We start from the raw sequence: 20,086 nt of genomic DNA on the forward strand, positions 1-20,086 counted from the left end.
GGTACTAAAACCAAAGCCAACTCATTGCTACCAAGTTGCTACATCCGCCCTACAGGTTTCCAAAGCTGTAAATCTTTTCAAAAGTTGATTTCTACATCTTTCTACTGCAAAGTGCCTGGTAGATTCAAACTACCTACCTTTTGGTCATTATTCAGACAGTTAGCCACTGTTCCATTAGGGTCCCTCCATAGGTACTAAGGGACCGAAAATGCATCTTGACAGTAGGAGACCTATCTCTTTCTCCATCTGCCAGTATAGCCTCTGGGCTTTCAGTAATGTGACTAGCCAGCAAAGATCTATTTACTTTAGGACACTTTGTAAAACAGGAACTATTTTATTACCAAAGAAATTTCACCAGTGCCAGTGGGGAAAGGCATTAGGAAACATACTAGTTTAAACACCCTGAAAAAGCCACCCATGTACTAATGCATATAAACTGGTTTAGGGAAGGAAAAAAATGTAAAAAAAAAAAAAAAGAAGTAAGGAAAAAATGGAGACATTCACTAAATTCACTATGCTCCCCTTACCATCTTCTGGAGACAACAGAGTTACAGATTCCCATTTACTCAAATCCAGATAAACTGTAGTGAAATGATTTAGGAAAATTAATTCATACCAAACATATAAGCTGTTACACGTATATTCTAACCATGCACGTTGTGAGTTTTGTGAAATTGTTATCTTTTGAATAATGTACTTAGATTATGATGACTAGAAGCTAAGAGAAGGTATTTATTAGGCCCTCAAAATATCTTAAAAAACATAAGCAAACATTTCCCTGGAGTAGCCTTGTATGTACTTCTTACTCTCCACTACAAAGAATTTTTTTTTCTCTCTCCCTTTCCATTTTAAAAAATTATGTATGTTCCTGGTAATGGGAATAAAAAATAAGCTGAAGATAAATAAAGGTTCAAAGACAAAAATAAAGAGCTAAGAGGGAAAAAGAATATCCAGAAAATTACTCTTGGGGAAGTGATTGCCAATTTACAGTAGTATATCAAGGATTGAATACTGTCAATTCCTTTTCTTTAAAGTGCATATAAATGTACACATCCTCTATTTCTTCCCCCCCATTTAATAATTTCTACACATTTAGTGAGTGGCATTGGTTAAATTTTTTTTAATGGATAGATAATGAACACTACAATAGAATGGGCATAAGGAAGGATAATCTGAAAGGAACTGACAATTAGAAATTATGTGCTTGACAATTACTAGCCTGGAAGAAGACAAGCATTACAAAGGGAATTAAGAAAGGGAGAAAATGTACATGAAAAAAAGATGGCAAACCAATCTCTTTGTGAACCTGTACTAAAATAAAATAAAATGTCCTCTATTTTGTTTGTTTTAAAGGTGAAGTTACACTTAATTAGGGGACAGGTATGAAAGGTTTCATAGAAGGAATGACATTCAAACTATGCCCTCAAGGCTGACTCAGATCATTTCCAAATGAATTCAAGACATTCTAAACGCGAGGAACACAACGCTCACAAGAAGAAGGCATTGTAGGTTAAGTTTTTTCCATAAAGATACACATTAATTTTCTTTTTATAATTTTATATTGGTTTGCTCACAAGATACTTATTTAGTGAGTAGCACTGCTTAATTGAAGCAGCAAATGAATTGAGAGGAATAATTTGTAGAATTCTTTTAAGAGTTTACAACAATATGTTGAGAAAGGTGGAGGTTTAGCAAAAAGAGAGAAAGATTCTGACACAGTGACTATAAAAGCATGTCTATTTAGTATATAATAGGGAGGTGTGGTGGCCTAGTGGTGAGAAGTTATGTGGCAAACCTCAATCTACCAGCTGCTTCTCAGCGGCTAGATGGGCAAGCTGTTGTTGTTGTTATGTGCCCTCGAGTCGCTTGGGATTCATAGCGATCCTATGTACAACAGCCCTGATCTCTGCTCTGTCCTGTGCCAATTGCACCGTCTCTGATACACCCATCCCAATTACCCCAGTCACTGAATCAATCCACCTCATAGAGGGCCTTCCCCTCCTGTGCTGTCCCTCCACCCTACCATGCACAATGTCCCTCTCCAAGGACCGGTCACTCCTTACAACATGTCCAAAGTATGTTAGACGAAGCCTCAGAATCCTTGCCTCCAAGGAGCTGCCCGGTTTAACCCTTTCCAGGATGAATCTGTTTGTTTTCCTAGCAGTCCATGGTACATTCAATACTCTTCTCCAGCACCACAGCTCAAAGGCATCAATTCTCCTTCTATCCTCCTTAGTCATTGTCCAACTCTCTGATGCATAACAAGTGATAGCAAAGACCATGGCCTGTATCAGACGCACCTTAGTCTCCAGAGAGACACCATTGCTCTTCAGTACTTTGAGGAGGTCTCTAACAGCAGACTTTCCCATGGCAATACATCTTCTAATTTCCTGGCTGCTGGTGCCATGAGTGTTGATTGTGGAGACAAGCAAACTAAAGCTGTGAACAATCTCAGTCTCTTCACCATCCATCCCGATGCTGCCAATTAGTCCAGTGGTGAGAATCTTTGTCTTCTTGACACTGAGACTCAATCCATATTGGAGGCTGCAGTCCTTGACCCTCTGCAGCAAGTGCTTCAGGTCCTCCTCAGTTTCCACAAGCAGGGTTGTGTCATCTGCATAATGCAGATTGTTGATAGAACTTCCACCAATCTTGACCCCACATTTCTCCTCATAGAGCCCAGCCTCCCAGATAATCTGTTCTGCATACAGGTTGAAAAGGTATGGAGATAGGACGCATCCCTGGCACACGCCCTTCCCAATTTTGAACCATGCAGTGTTTCCTTGCTCTGTTCTGATGATTGCCTCTTGGTCCAATTATAGGTTTCTCTTTAGCACAATCAAGTGTTCTAGGATTCCCATTCTTCTCAGAGTCAGCCACAGTTTGTTGTGATCCACACAGCCAAACACCTTTGTTTAGTCAATGAAACATAAATATACATTCCTCTGGTATTTCCTGCTTTCAGCTAAGACCCATCTATCATTAGCTACAATACCCCTTCTAAACCCAGCCTGGACTTCTGGCAGTTCTCTGCTGATGTGCTGTTCCTGTGATTTTTGGATAATCTTCAGTATAATCTCGCTTGCATGTGAAATCAATGACAGTGTTCTATAGTTTCCACACTCTGTTGGGTCACCCTTCTTTGGGATGGATAATTTACTACCTATGAAAATCTGCTGGAGGGTCACATATGGGTTGGTTCTGATTCCAGATTCAATGATACACAACAACATATGTCGTTATTGTTATGTGCCATTGAGCTGCTTGCAACTCATAGTGACCCTATCTATGTACAAGACCCCTAAACCCTGCTCTATCCTGTGCCAACCTCATTGTCTAACATACCTACTCCCACTACTCCAGTCACTGAATCTTATCGAAGATCTTTCTCTCTTGCACTGTCCCTCCACTCTCCCCAACATGATGTCCCTCTTCAAGGACTGGTTCCTCCTTGAAAAAAGCCCAGAGTATGTCAGACGAAGCTTCAGAATCCTTGCCTCCAAGGAGCAGCTCAGCTTCACCCTCTCCAGGACAAACCTGTTTGTTCTCTTAGCAGTCCATGGTATATTCAACACTCTTCTTCAGCACCATAGCTCAAAGGCATCAATTCTCTTTCTGTCATTGCTAGTCACTGTCCAGCTCTCTGATGCATAGCACGCAATTGTGAAGACTATAGCCTGGATCAGGTATACCTTAATCTCCAGCATGACATCACTGCTCTTCAGTATTCTGGAGAGGTCCCTAACAGCTGACTTTCCCAATGTAACTTGTCTCTTGATTTCCTGGCTGCTGGTACCAAAAGTGTTGACTGTGGAGCCAAGCAAACGAAAACTGTTAACTATCTCAACCTCTTCACCATCCATATTGATGCTGCCAATTGGCTCAGTGGAAAAATCTTTTGTCTTCTTGATGTTGAGCTTCAGTCTGTATTGAAGGCTGCAGTCTTTGACCTTCAGCAGCAAGTGCCTCAGGTCTTCCTCAGTTTCAGCAAACAGGCTGTGTCATCTGCATAAGGCAGGTTGTTGATGAATCTTCCACCAATCCTGATGCCACATTCCTCCTCGTACAGCTCAGTGTCCTGGATGATCTGTTCTGCCTACAGATTGAAAAGTTATAGAGACAGAATTCATTCCGGTGGACCCCCTTCCCTATTTTGAACCCTGCAGTGTCTCCTTGCTCCTCAAATAATGCATGTACTTGTCTCACTCCTTTGATCAATCAGTCTTTTTCTCTTACTGTTACCGGACTTCAAGCACCATCTTGATACATGACATTTGCCTTACTGTGCTATCTAAAAGTTTTAGTTCAGATGTCCATAAAGCACACCTTTCTCATTGTTATTAAAGTAAATGTTATGAGGAAAAGGAAACTATTAGTGAACATCCATTATAATCTTCCGTTGACTCTACCCTAACCGAACTTTTCCTGTTTACACTCACTCATCACAACTTGGTTTATTATTTGTTTTTCTCCCTCTGTTAACAAGATAGTACAAGACAATTATCTTCTTTGTTCAGTGCACTAAGCCCAGATCCTTGAGTAGAATCTTGTACCTATTTTGTTTTGAATAAATATTATTGATTGATTCACACAACTATTTTCACCATGTCAGGCTCTGTACAGGGAATTTAAAATGTTACTCCATTTAAAATTTCTGGTATTCTCACTGGCTTTATAGATTTTAAAAAACATCTCAAAGACTGGAGAGAGTAAGTAACTTGCCTAAAGTTATCCAGCTCAGTGTTGAAGTGGTTATCTTCACACTTACAAAATTATCAGACAAAATACATGACATGTCTATTTCAAAGAAAAAAAATCACAAATTATTGGAAACTAATGAATTACCATTATGTTGAAATGTATGAAAAGTGATTTTTCACTTGTTGAAATTCATCAAACTATCTTTAAATTGTCAAGAAAATGTTGTTTTTAGGAGCTGTCAAGTGTAGTACAACTCATAGTAACCCTATGATCAAGCAACCTGAACCCTGTCCTATTCTGTTACCATCCTCCTCGTCTCTGACACACTAGAGCCCACTGCTGAAGTCACCATGTCAATCCATCTTGTTGGAGTCTCCCTCTCCTTCACTGACCCTCCTTCTTTCCAGGCATGATGTCCCTTTCCAAGGAATAGCCTCACCTAGCTACATGTCCAAAGTATGAAAGATGAAGCTTCGTCATCTTTGCCTCTAAGGAGTACTCTGGCTCAATCTTTTCCAAGATATATCTGTTTGTTCTTTATACTCAAATTCTAGTAATATAACAGCAAGTTAAATAACAAAAATTTTATTATCACAATAAATACTGAAGAAACAACTCTAAAAATCAGAGATAAAAATGACAACTAGGATTTATTCTTCTAGCTGTGTTGTTATCTACCATTGAGTCAGAACCGAGTCATAGCTGATCTTCCAGTAAGTTTTGAGGCAGTAAATATCACAGAAGGAGACCACCCATCTTTCTCCTGTGAGCAGTTTGTTGATTTGAACCATATTCCTTTGTCTTGACAATGCAACTCTTTACCACTAAGGCATTGAGCTTCCTCAATCCATGGCATATCCAATATTCTTTGTTGTGTTGTTGTTGTGTGCTGCCGAGTCACTTGTGACTCACAGCAACCCTATGTACAACAGCCGTAAACCCTGCTCTATCCTGTGCCAATCTCACTGTCTCTGACACAGCTACCCCCATTACCCCAGTCACTAAATCTATGCATCTCATCGAGTCTTCCCCTCCTGCACTGTCCCTCCATCCTCCCAAGCATGACGTCCCTCTCCAAGGACTAGTCCCTCCTCGCAACATGTCGAAAATATGCCAGATGAAGCTTCAGAATCCTTGCCTCCAAGGAACAGCCTGGCTTCACACTCTCCAGTATTTGTTGCTAGCACCATAATCAGATATTCTCTTTTTTTTTCTGTGAAGCTTTTGTACATATATGAGACAATCGAAAATACCTGGCTTGCATCTAGTGAACTGAACTTTAGTCTTTCTTTTGGATATATTATCAAGAGGAATCAATCCCTGGAGAAAGACATCTTGCAAGATAAAGCAGCTAAGGTAGCAAATCTTTATTGGAGATTGTCTATCTTTTTCCTGCAGAGCAACTGGTAGATTCAAACTACTGACCTTTCAGTTAGCAGCCTGACACCTTATACCCTCTCTACACCACCAGGACTCCTTTGTTAAGGTTGTTGTTGTTGTGTACCATTGTGTCTGAACCGAACCATCACTGACTCTCCAGCAGGTTTTCAGAGGCAGTTAATCACTTGGGGGGAGATTGCTCATCCTGCTCCTGTGGAGCTGCTGGTGGACTGAACCAACTGCCTTCAGGACTGCAGCACAGTTTATGGTAGAGGGTAAATAAAAAGGAGACAGACCTTTTTTTTTTTAAAAAAAAAATACTACTTTTTCTTTTTGTTTGTTTGTTTTTGAGAAAGACCTTTAATGAGATGGACTAACATAGTGGCCACGTCCATGGGTTAAAGCACAGCAGAGATTGTGAGGATGGCCAGAACTGGGCAGTGTTTCACTCTGTTGTACATATGGTCACTCTGAGCTCAACTGACTCAATGGCATGTAACAACAACTGCAATAGAATACAGTGTTCATAAGCCAATCAGAATGTGTACCAAAGAGCCTACAGCAATCATTCCACTATGTCAATGTTATTGTGTACCATAGTTGACTCTCCAGCAGGTTTTCTGAGGCAATAATAGCATGAGGAGTTAACCATCCTTCTGCAGAGCAGATGTTGTATTCAAACCACATACCCTGGGGATTGCAGTGCAGATTCTTAACACTAGGCCACCAGAACTCCCCACTATGTCACTAGTATACCTAAAATAATTGTGAGAATTTTTGTTTTCTTTATGCAGAATTGTGTAATTGAAGCTAAAAGCTTTCAACAGAGAAACTGCTTTACAGACACTGAAATTTTTTTTGTTGGGATTTAAGTGAAAGTAAACAAAGCTAATTTGTTTTCCACTCACATTGTGCTTCATAATATTAGTTATAATACCCACACTTTTCCTACTTCCTCCCTGCAATTGTCATTGCCACCAATATCTATTCCTTTTGCCTGTCTGCCTGAATATCTGTGGTTGACTGTATTTCTTCTGTACCTCTTTGTGTCTTCCCTTTAATGTAATTGTACCCACCCTCTTCTTGTATACTGCCTTTCCTTCCATCCATAATATGTGACTCCTATCTATTGACTAATTTTTACTCCCCTTTCCCACCTTTCTCATCTCTGGTAACCATGCAAGAAGGATTTTTTTGATCCTTAAAAGTTCAGAAGGAATAAATAAAGCATAGAGATTTCAAGAAACAATTTGGGAACAAATATAGTGAGTGTTTGCCATGTAGGCACAATTTGAATATCATGATATAGGTATTATTTTAAGTTAATTTTGTTTATATATTACCTACCATTTAATCAGCTTAATCACTTTGTAGTTGTACTTTATTATATCTGTTCCTGGAAATTTTATATCCTGTGGGGAATGAAAGATTAATTTTCAACTACAAAGAGGAAATGTTCAAGTCCTATGTCTAGAAACATTTTATTTGAATTTTATCTTCTCATGATTTGCAGATAAAAAAGGAACAGAAAGGAGAAGATTGATTTTTTCCAAGTCTTCCCCAAATTAAACTTGGCTCTAGATAACGCTGGAATTGGGGAGAAAGGAAGTATTTAAATTAGGATATCACATAGCAAAATAATAAACTATTCATATCAATTCAGAAGGCTTAGTATTTCTGTTCATTTCACGAAGTACACAAGTGCTAAAATAAGTGATATTATTATTAAGTTGATGACATCCCATCGTTTTTAATACTATTATTTATATTCTGATCACTTCTGGACAGATTTACTGTATATAGAAGTATAAATTTTATGTAAATGAGGAAAAATACCAGGTAGACAAATCTAAGAAATAACTGTCTGTAAAGTAGAAAAAAATCCTAAACTACTGGAATTCAAGAAAAAAACCCCGAGAGATTTGCTTTCCTATACATTGTGTAAGTGATAAGATCCTGTTGTCACAGTTATACCAGGATGAATTTAGAGAGCTGTAAACTTCCAGAATGTTGGGCCTCCAGACCACAGAGAACTTGATAAAATGGTTTACATGGATCTTTATTTGCTTAAAACATGGGAAGGCTCACACTGAAGAAGAAGACAGTTTCTATCTGAGCAATCAGAAAAGCTGGAAACTCCCCCCCCCACACACACTACTACACAGAATTTGGAATGCATCTGACATTCTTCAAATGGGAAAGAGTGAACAATTCAGTGCAACATAAGTAAATGCACTGATTTCACCTCTTAGTCAGTAGTACAACTTTTACATTTTTGTTGGCATTGCTAATTTCTGCTTGGACAGATATTCTTCCAGTGCGCACACAAGTATGTGTATTCATCTCACTGTGATTAAAAATGGACTCAAAGTGTATCAAGGGATAAATAGTTTTGTTTCTTAATTTTAGAGAAAATTTTAGAGTTGATTGGGACAAAATAATATCAGAATTTTAAATTTTTTTCCCCTCCTTCTAGGCAGCAGTTTGTTTTCCTAATAAAGTGTATTTTCTCCCACATCTTTCTACTACCTTGTTTTGAAACTATTCCTACAATTTTCCTAAGATAAAAGTAGACTAGAGATAATAGTAGGGAGTTCTGGTTTGTTGTTTATGTTTTGGTGGTTGTTTTCTTTTTAAGAGATAATAGAAACAATAAAGTTTGGTCTATATAGTTATAAATGAATTGTGTTTACAGAGCCTTTTATATAGCCTATATAGGTTACAAAACCACTTCAGTAAGAATATACTTGGTCTGGCCGCCCCCGCCGCCGCCCGAGCCGCGCAGCCGCACGGACCTGAGCCCGCGAGCTAACCGGAGCCAGCGGCCCGGAGGCGGCGGCGCAGGGAGGGGCCCGGCGCGCGCAGGTGGCCCAGGCTGCAGCCATGGCCGACAGCGGCCCCGCAGGGGGTGCGGCGTTGGCGGCTCCGACCCCTGTACCGGGCAGTGGCGGCCCAGGGCCCCGCGTCTACTTTCAAAGTCCCCCTGGGGCTGCGGACAAGGGCGCAGACGACAGCCCCGTAAGGCGCCAAGGGAAGGTCACCATCAAGTACGACCGTAAGGAGCTACGGAAGCGCCTCAACCTGGAAGAGTGGATCTTAGAGCAGCTCACGCGTCTCTACGACTGTCAGGAAGAGGAGATCCCAGAGCTGGAGATTGATGTGGATGAGCTCCTGGACATGGAGAGTGATGATACCAGGGCTGCCAGGGTCAAGGAGCTGCTGGTTGACTGTTACAAACCCACAGAGGCCTTTATCTCTGGCCTGCTGGACAAGATCCGGGGCATGCAGAAGCTGAGCACACCCCAGAAGAAGTGAGTCTCCAACCTTGTGAATGGTGGCTCCAGGACAATCGCTGCCCTTTGACCTCGTAGCAACAGCAATACTGGGGCCCTGCAGCCAGGCCTGGTGCCATGAGCAGGGCTCCCTGTGCCCCGGCCCAGGGGCTTCCTCCCTTGCCCCCTCAGTTTTCCATTTTGGGTTTTATTATTATTATTATTAAAGTGATGGGACTTTTTTAAAAAAAATTATATACTTGGTTTAAGCAGTCCTGTGGCATAGTGGCCAAAGCACTTAATTGTTAATCAAAAGATTGGTTGTTTAAGCTGGCTAGCACTACAAGGGAGAAAGATGAAGTAGTTTCCTTCTGTAAAGATTACAACTTCCTTGGAAACCCTATGCAGCAGTTCTACTCTGTCAGAGTTGACGTGATGGCAGTAGGATTTCATTTTGGTTTTAGTGCCTATTCCATATCCTCATTTTCTTGCACTCATTGCCTTCTTTCCAATTTCCAATCTAAGTAAACTGATTATTCAACTACATGAGACCACTAAACAATTGACTTTCTAATTTCCCCTCTCAACCTTTCAGTCATCACTTTCATCTTTACCTGGCCTACTTCTTCTCACATACATTTTCAGGGTTTTTCTTCCTCTCCATTACATCTGTCTGGCAAAACCCAGCCATAGTTAAATCTAATAACCTGTTTCTTTCCTGCCTGCACCAATAGTACCTGAATAAGAATAAAAACACACAAAGTTCGAGATAATGCTGTGTATGGATCTTTACTTGTTTAAGGCATGGGGAGGACTCATAATAATGGCAAGAAGACTGGGGACAATTTATACCTGAGGAATCACAAAAGCAGTGCACTATCTCAACATAGATTTGGAGTCCACCTGTCACTGTCCAAATGCAAAGGAGGGTGAATGAGATATAATGAATGCTGTAATTTTTTACCACTCAGTCAAAAAAGATCCTTTTAGCATTTTTATTGTTAGTTTCTACTTGCACAGAGATTTCTAAAGAAATCCTATTTTCTTGGACAAGCATTTTACACCTTTTTGTCTCTTGCCAAAGTTATGAATAGTTTCTTCAGTCTTTATTTTACTTTTGGTTTATGCCCTTTCATCTTTTTCCTGATGAAATAAATTATAACAGATAATAGTGCTAGAGTAACTAGCAATTTACCTTCATCTCAAAACACATTCTTCCCTTCCTTTCTATTTGCTATCAGAGAATGGTTACTGATTCCTAGCTAAGGCTAACCTGATACTTGTGAATAGGATATCACATCTGTTGCTGACTCAAAAATGTCATTCCTTCTTCTCTTCCCCAAGTCTGTCTTCTTCTTGGATGTTTTCCCGACCACATGAATAGACTGTAATATCTGTTAATCCAAATAAAACTTCTTCCTCAACCTCACATCCTTTTATAGCTACAACTCCATTTCTGTGCTTCTGTTTGTATACCAAATTTCTCAAAATAGCTGGTGATTCCATGATCATATTGTTTAATGGATGCAAAGCAATGTTTGCTGTGAAAAGCTCATGTAACAGCCTTCTATATTTAACAGTCATAGAATTTTTTATGATAAGAAAAATTGAAAGATTAAGGCAACCATGTCTGAACTGATTTAGTAAAAGTATCCCATAAGAAGCAATTGTATATATAAAGTAATAGGTCTAAATAGAATACAAATGTAGGTACACCACATTATTATGAAATTATTGTGGCTATTTTGTTCTGTTGAGCATCAATATGTTTTTATATATTATTCATATTCATTAACTAGTTTATGCCTCTTATTATTAATCCTTTAAAAATTCTTTTTCAGTTGATAATGTATGTAGAAAGTATTTTAGGATGTACATAAGCCATTGGTTCTACAATCAGTACTAAAAAGAGTATTACTGCAAATTGTTTTTCTGGATAGCTGAAAGAATTATGTTACTTTCCTATACTAGAAGAAAAGAGATCTTGAAATGTTTTCTTGGGCAGAAGTGCAGAAGCCTTTGGAAAGAACAGTCCTCTTGTGGCTATGAAAGTTTAGAGTTAACACGAACATATGTGCATAGACTTTCAAATATGTAAAAGTTAAAAATATCTCTGAGAATATTTCAAAGTTTGATTATATTTAAATATTTTAATCAGTTAAAAATTTGAATGTGATTATACTGGTAAAAGAAATTATTTTCTAATTTTCTGGTAGATAAAGGAAGGCAAAGGACAACATGGAACATTCAAATGAATGAATGTTAAAAATTCTGATTTTTCAATTCCAGTGTATTACTAAGCCATACACAGGAAATCCCTACACTACACATGTTCAAATTAGGTACCACCTGTAGTGAAGAACCAACCCTTGCAAAATATATTATGTAAAATATTTAAGGTACATACAATGTTGACAATAACAAATGAACACTATTTTGTGATTCACCTCTAAACTTTATCATCATTTCTATGGTTCCACAATCAACACTCCTGGTACCAGCAGCCAGGAAATCAAAAGATGAATTGTATTTGGAAAATCTGCTCTCAGGGACCTCTCCAGAGTACCAAAGAGCAACGATGCACCTGATCCAGGCCATGGTCTATTTGCTATACATCAGAGCTAGACAATGACCAATGATAATAGAAAAACTGATGCATTTGATCTGTGGTGCTGGAGAAGAGTACTGAATATACCATGGACTGCCAGGAAAATAAACAGGTTCATCCTAAAGAGGGTGAAACCAGGCTGCTCCTAGGAGGTAAGGATTCTGAAGCTTTGCCTGACATACTTTGGGCGTGTTACGAGGGACCAATTCTTGGGGAGAGACATCATGCTTGGGAGGATAGAGGGACAGTGCAAGAGAGGAAGACTCTGGATGAGATGGATTGACTCATTGACTGGGGTAAAGGGGGTAGGTAGGTGTGTCAGAGACAATAATCTTGACCTAGGATAGAGCAGGGTTCAGAGTTGTACATGGTGTCGCTATGAATAGTAGGAGACTTAATGGCACATAACAGCAACATGTAGATAGTTCATGTATCTTGGAACTGCTTTTATGCACACAAACATACATTAAATAGTATATTCTAAGACAAATTTCAGTATATATTGCATCTCAACATTAAGGAAACAAATTCACACCATCAGACCAATAGGTAGCATCAAGATAGATGGAGAAAAGAATGAAGTGGTTAATAATTTCATCTTTCTAGGATCCACAATCAACAAGCCTGGCACAAGCAGCCAGTAAATCAAATGACAATTTGCATTGGGAAAATGTGCCATATGGACTTCTCCAGAGCACTAATGTCAGTCTAGAGACTAAGGTGTGTCTAATCCAGGCCATGATCTTCTCAGTTGCTTGCTATGTATCTGAGAGCTGCACAATGACTAAGGATGACAAAAGAAGAAGTGATGCATTTAAGTTGTGGTTCTAGAGAAGAGTACTGAACATACCATTAATTCCCAAGAGAACAAATAAATCTGTCCTGGAGAGGGTAAAACAAGTTTGCTCCTCGGAGGCAAGGATTTTGAAGTTCTGTTTCACATACTTCGGGCATGTTGTCAGGACGGAGCAGTTCTGGAAGAAGGACATAAAGCATAAGGTTAGAAGGTCAGTGCAGGAGAACACAAGCCTTGATGAGATGGATTAACACAATGACTGTGGCAATAGGGACAGGTGTGTCAGAGATGGTGAAGTTGGCTCAGGATAGGGCAAAGTTTAGAGGCACTGTTCATAACGTCACGGAGTCATAGTTGACTAGAAGGCACGTAACAACAAGAAGACAAACATTTGACTAAATGACATTAGCTAGAAACCATACCTAACTATTTCAACTTACATACAAATGCAATTTAAAGACAGATTTAGGAAAGGAACTAATTTATAATATGAGAATAACTTGTAAATATGTTTTCTTTTCCTTGCAGAGGGGAGTTCTGGTATAGTAGTGCATAGTTAAGTGTTGATGCTAAACCAAAGCAGTGCATCTCTCAATGTTCAAATCTACCATTTGCTCAGTTGAGAAAGATGGGCAACTTCCAGCCTCTGAAAACCCACTGAAGTATCAGCTATGAATCAATTCTGACTTGAAGGCAATGCCTTTTTAGTGAATTTCCTTGTAGTGCCTCTAGATTCTTACTGAGTATCAGTTTCACTCAACAGTCAATGTATATTGAAGATTATGTAGGAAAGTGAAGTCAAAGATTAAAGCTGGGCCAAATGTTAATGCTGGGTTAGAAGGCCAAACTAAACATAAAATTTATGTCTGGAAGGCATTATAGTGTATAGTGTGATGTAGTAAGTAAAGAAAAGAAAGTGTGAAAAGCATAAACAGCTTTAAAAGTAATGAATGTTTTACTGAAAATATAAGGTGTTTTCTCCTCCCATTCTCAAAATATAGAAACAAACTGATTCCCAATGAAAATGAATCACATTCCATGTTAGACTGATGAACAATATAATTCTTTATGCAGCATACAGTCAAGCTGTGGAGAGCAATATATCATGGTGGGAAACAGTTTCACAAAATCCAGGAAAACATTAAATGTTCCGATGAATAAGAGTGACATTTACAGCCATGAGAAGTAGGTCACAAAGTTTAAAAGGCTCTCAACCCTCTGGCAATGGGGCAAAGGGAGAATTCATGTGACAGTTATAAGTAATATTGCTTTCATTGACATCATTATATATCACCCATCAAGTATGGGGTGTTTATCTAGTTCTCTCTCAAAGATGGGCTTTACCTGGATTTTAAAAAAAGAAAAACTGTTGCATTAACTTCAAAATAGAAACTTTATTTTATAAAAAATTGTTCACTAAATTACATAATTTGCTATGTATCTGAGAGGTGGACAATAACTAAGAATGACAAAGGAATTCTTGATGCGTCTGAACTGTGGTGTTGGAGAAGTACCTCATGTACTGCCAAAAGAACAAAGAGATATGTCTTGGATAAGGTGCAGCTAGAAAATCGCTTTGGAAGCAAGGATGATAAAGCTTTACCTCACATACTTCAGGCATGTTGCTAGGAGAGATTATCCCTTGGAGAGGGATATCACGCTTGGAAAGGTGGAGAGTTGGTGAAAGACAGGAAGGCTCTTAATAACATAGACTGACACAGTGACTGCAGCCATGGGCTCAAGTGTGTCAGAGATTGTGAGTACAACACAGGGTAGGACAAGATTCAGATCTGTTGTTGACAGGATCGCTGTGAGTTCTACTTGACTCAACAGCACTTCAAACTATGTTGTGATTTTGTTGTGGTGAGTTGTCTTCAAACTGATTCTGACAAATAGTGGCCTTTTGTTTCAGAATCGAGTCTCCCCATATAGTTTTCTTGGCTGTAATATTAACAAAAGCACATTGCCAGACTTATCTTTTGTGGTGGGTGGGTTCAAATCATGAACCTTTTGGTTACCAGTAGATTTTAAACTGTACCACCTAGGGACCTGGATTACAATAGTTATCCTTAATAGAATGCTATTTTGGTTATTACAGTGGGTTTCTGAGACCAGGGAGTGGGGCGTCTACCACTTCATTTTTGTTTTCAGAAGTGCTTTTCATATTCGGGGTCTCTTTCCTCTCAATTGCCTTTTCTATATCTTTGAAAAATGAATTAGGTATCTGTACTTGGAATGTGTTAAACATGTAGAATGCTTTTGGTAGGACTGTCATTTTCATTATATTGAATCTTCCTACTCATGAATACGGAACATTTTCCCACTTATTTAGGTCTTTTATTATTTCTCACAGAAGTGTTTTGTAGTTTCTTTTTTAAAGGTCTTTTGTGTCTAACGTGTTAGGTTTGTTCCTGAGTATCTCATTTTCTGGTTGACTACTATAAATGATATTGCTTTCTTATTTTCTTTCTCTGTGTTTTCTTTCTTACTAAAGAGGTATCCCCCTAACTTTTGTATATTGATCTTGGATCCTGCTACTCTATTAAACTGGTCTACTAGCTCTAACAGTTTTTTTGTTGAGACCTTGGGATTTTCTGTGTACACTAACATACCATCTGCATATATTGACAGTTTCACCACCCTTTGCCAATGTTAACGCCATTTTTTTTTCTTACTGTATTCCCTAGGAAGTACTTCCAATACAATGTTGAATAGGAGTGGTGACAGTGAGCACCCTTGTCTGGTTCCTGTTCACAAGGAGAATACATTTAGTCCTTATCCACTGAGAATTATATTAGCTCTTGGTTTTGCATATATACTTCTCACAAAGTTGAGGAAATTTCCTTCTAGTCCTATTTTGGTGAGTGTTTTAATTAGGGAAGGGTGAAGGATTTTGTTGAAAACCTTTTCCACATCAATGCTAGGATCATGTGGTTCTTTTCTTTGCTTTGTTAATGTGATGAACTACATTGACTGTTTTTCTTATGTTGAATTATACTTGCATACCTGTTATGGATTCCGTTTAGTCATGAAGATTTTTTTTGTATGCTATCGGATTCTATTGGCCAGGATTTTGTAAAGGATTTTTGCATCTATTAGTCTGTAGCTTTTTTTGGGGGGGTAATATCTTTGAAAACAGAATTACCCTATAGAGGAATGAAAACTTAAACTCCAAATCACACTGTTGAATAAGAACCACCCACAGCTGATCCTCCAGTGGATTTTCTGAGACTGTAAATGCCATAGGAGAAGAGTGTTCATCTTAAGAAGTTGAATGTGTGAATTAAAGAGTGTGAAAATGTCTGAAATACAACAATAAATCTTGAATGAAAAATATTTCCTTTCAAAACATAGCAATTATCAAGAAAGTAACCTTGACATTGTTAGATAACTATAAAAGTCTTGGTATTCTAGTGTGTAAAATTACAAGTTTGGATTGCTTTGTATTCATTTTCTCAACCATACACCTTAGTGAATGAAATGAATCATCTTAGAAGCATTCTATATAGTAATCCAAATGGGAATTAACTCACATTTTCATCTAGAGTCAAATGGAAAAAGGTTTCACTATATTTTGCTACAAAGAAAACTATACAGTAATGAAAATGACAAAAGAACAGCCTGCAGTAGCATAGATGCATCTTAAAATGATAATGTTAAACTAATTATCCTTTATGACGAAATTTTTACAAAAAGAAAGCACAAAATTAAACTTAAGTCTTTAAGAATGGTTGCTAATGGGATCTAATTATGCAAGAAAGCAAGCCGATGACTACTATAAATGACATGAGAGTGGTTATGTGTGAAAGGGAGAAAAGCTGTAATATGGAGGTTACGTGGAGGGAAGTTTCTGGAATTGCAGTGTTTTCTTTATGCTGCATTATTCATTTCCACATGTTTTGTGCACATTTATCTTTCTTTCTCTGTGTGTAATATTACATACACTAGATGGATCTTTGGTCTAAATGTCCTGAAAATACTATCTTCCAAGGAAGAGATTATGACATTTATTGAGTCACTTTATCTAAAGGAATTGGCAGATACAGAAGAATTTAATGAAATAGCATTTGAGCCACAGCCTATGGTGATGAAGGCAGAAGTTCAAGCTGCTTTGAAGGAAATAGCAAAAAATAAGGCCCCAAGAATAGATGGTATACCAATTGACATATTTCAGCTAACAGATGCTGCCCTGGACATGCTCACCAAGTTGTGCCAAGAAATCTGGAGAACGACCACTTGGCCAACTGACTGGAAGAGGTCTATATTTGTTCCCATTCCAAAGATGGGTGACCCAACAGAGTGTGGAAACTACAGAACAGTATCATTGATTTCACATGCAAGCAAGATTCTACTGAAGATTATCCAAAAACGACTGGAACAGCACATCAGCAGAGAACTGTCAGAAGTCCAGGCTGGGTTTAGAAGGGGTCGTGGTACTAGCAATATTGTAGCTGATGTTAGATGGATCTTAGCTGAAAGCAGAGAATACCAGAAGAATGTCTATCTGTGTTTCATTGATTATGCAAAGGCATTTGACTGTGTGGATCATAACAAGCTGTGGCTGACTCTGAGAAGAATGGGAATCCCAGAACATTTAATTGTGCTAATGCAAAGCCTATACTTGGACTAAGAGGCAGTCGTCAGAACAGAGCAGGGCAACACTGTATGGTTCAAAATTGGGAAGGGTGTATGCCAGGGATGTGTCCTGTCTCCATACCTTTTCAACCTGTATGCAGAGCAGATTATACAAGAGGCTGGGCTTTATGAAGAGAAGTGTGGCGTTAGGATTGGTGGACGATCTAGCAACAATCTGCGTTATGCAGATGACACAACCCTGGTCGCTGAAACTGAGGAGGACCTCATGCACTTACTGCAGAGGGTCAAGGACTGTAGCCTTCAATATGGACTGAGGCTCAATGTTAAGAAGACAAAAATTCTCACCACTGGACCAATTGGTAGCATCAGGATGGATGGTGAAGAGATTGAGATTGTTTACAGCTTCAGTTTGCTCGGCTCCACAGTCAACACTCTTGGCACCAGTATCCAGGAAATAAAAAAAAACCACGTATTGCGATGGGAACGTCTGCGGTTAGGGACCTCTCTAAAGTACTCAAGAGCAACAATGTCTCTCTGGAGACTAAGGTGTGCCTGATACAGGCCATGGTTTTTGCAATCACTTGTTATGCATCAGAGAATTGGACAGTGACTAGGGAGGATAGAAGGAGAATTGACGCCTTTGAGCTATGGTGCTGGAGAAGAGTATTGAATGTACCATGGACTGCCAAGAAAACAAACAGATTCATCCTAGAGAGGGTTAAACCAGGCTGCTCCTTGGAGGCAAGGATTCTGGGGCTTCGCCTGACATACTTTGGACATGTTTTAAGGAGAGACAGGTCTTTAGAGAGGGACATCATGCTGGGTAGAGTGGAGGGACAGCGCAGGAGGGGAAGACCCTCTATGAGGTAGACTGATTCAGTGACTTGGGTAATCGGGATGGGTGTGTCAGAGGCAATGAGATTGGCAGAGGATAGAACAGGGTTTAGGGCTGTTGTACATAGGGTTGCTATGAGTCGCAAATGACTCGACGGCACATAACAACAACAACAACAAATCTAGAAAGTATGAATCAAACAGAATAGTCACAAATGGAGGGAGTACAGAATATTATATTTTCTAATCATCCTATAGAAAAATGATCAAGTTTATTTAGCATTTCGAGAATTACAGAAAGTAAACTGTTATTAGTAAAAGGCCTGGTGTGTGAAAAGTTAATACTAGAATGAATGACCATCGAAAATTCTACATATTTTCTTATTCATAGGGTTACTCTAGCATCTTATAGGACAGCATCAACCCTAAAAAGTTTCTTTTTCTTTAGGAAACCTACTAAGTCAGTTCCCATTAGACACTTTTAGTTCTTGTTTATCCCCCACTTCTCTTCAGCAAAAATAGATAGAAAACTGTAAATAGCCTCTTTCCCCACTTCATTTATTCTCAAATTTGAATACTTACATGACATCTTTGAGTAAAGGGAACATCATATGAACTACAGATAAAAGAATGACATTATTAAAACATTACCCGTTGGTAATCTTACCCAGAGAATTGGTTACCTACCCATCCTCTCTAATTTTGTATTGATGGTGTTGAGTCAATGTAAGACCTAATTTCAAGAGCTAAATGGTTATTTATTCTTTAATATCCAACAAATCTTTCAAGTTGTTACCTTTAGACTGTCACCTTGGCTAAACAGTCTGTCTACATTCTGATACAATTTAGTCTTCAGAAAGTGCTTCCAGGAAATTTTAATGTAGGACAGATTTATTATTTCAGTTGTTTAGTGGTTGAAATAGGGAGCTGAACCATGTGGAATGAATCTTCTGGACTACCTTTATAGTTAGATTTTCACTGGATTCAGTCATCGAAAGGCAATATCTCAATGAGAGATTAGAGAAAATGGAATGATGTATGACATTTCTTCTCTATTTCAACCTGACTTTAATGCTATATTTTTTGCATCTTCCTTCAGAACCTCAGTTCCCACTGTATGACTTGTTTTCCCAGCTCTTTTTGGAATCCAGTAGCATAATTTCCTTCTCTTTTGTCTCAAGACTTTCAGAATGATAAAAGCATCCCCATTTCTCATCCGTGTGTGCTTTTCTCACCCATCCTTGTTCCTTTACCACTAGGCATGCCTCTGTGGGTGCTTTTCTCATTCTTCCTTGTTCCTTTACCACTAAGTACACCTCTAAAAGGAGACTCTTATTTCAGTCTCTTCATTTCAACCACATGATTTGTTTCCTTCAGGACATCTCCTGATAGAAAATACGCAGAGCTGCATTATGATCAGTAAGTTCATTATGTAAAGTAAATTAATGTGTACTTTATCTTTCAATATGGTTTTCCCAGCATTATTAGAATGTAGATGATTAACTGATGTGGGTGGTCGGGACTATGAGACTGGGGCATGCTGGCTTATCCACCACTCCACAAAGGGATTGGCCATCTCAGCAATCTATGAGAGGACTGGCTAGTTTTGTCAATAAATTAAAGAGCTCTAACTGTAGATACAGAAGATCTTCTTCTACTAGAAAAGAGAATTCTTTCCCTTGTGAGAGAAGAGATACCTATCCCAACATGTTAAAATGTAGGATACTCTTTGGGATGGTAGCAGCAGTGATAGCTGAACTAGAAAATTGATGTGAGATGGGACTTTGGGGGCAAGTGGGAAGTCAATAGTGTCATGACTGAGACCTTCATTGGCAAGTTGGTGAGGAAGACAATATTGGCAGGAATGAGAACTTGGGAACACTAAGAGCCACAAGGCTG

At 38.8% G+C, this 20,086-nt stretch overlaps 1 pseudogene; it reads left to right on the top strand.

Annotated features, from left to right (window-relative positions):
- Positions 1 to 8,871: 8,871 nt before the first annotated feature.
- Positions 8,872 to 9,396, top strand: LOC102858445 (annotated as a pseudogene).
- The last annotated feature ends 10,690 nt before the right edge of the window (positions 9,397 to 20,086 follow it).

This window comes from Elephantulus edwardii, unplaced genomic scaffold (assembly GCF_000299155.1).
Source record: "Elephantulus edwardii isolate Elephantulus edwardi_28Jun2011 unplaced genomic scaffold, EleEdw1.0 scaffold00040, whole genome shotgun sequence".
NCBI classification, from domain to species: Eukaryota; Metazoa; Chordata; class Mammalia; order Macroscelidea; family Macroscelididae; genus Elephantulus; species Elephantulus edwardii.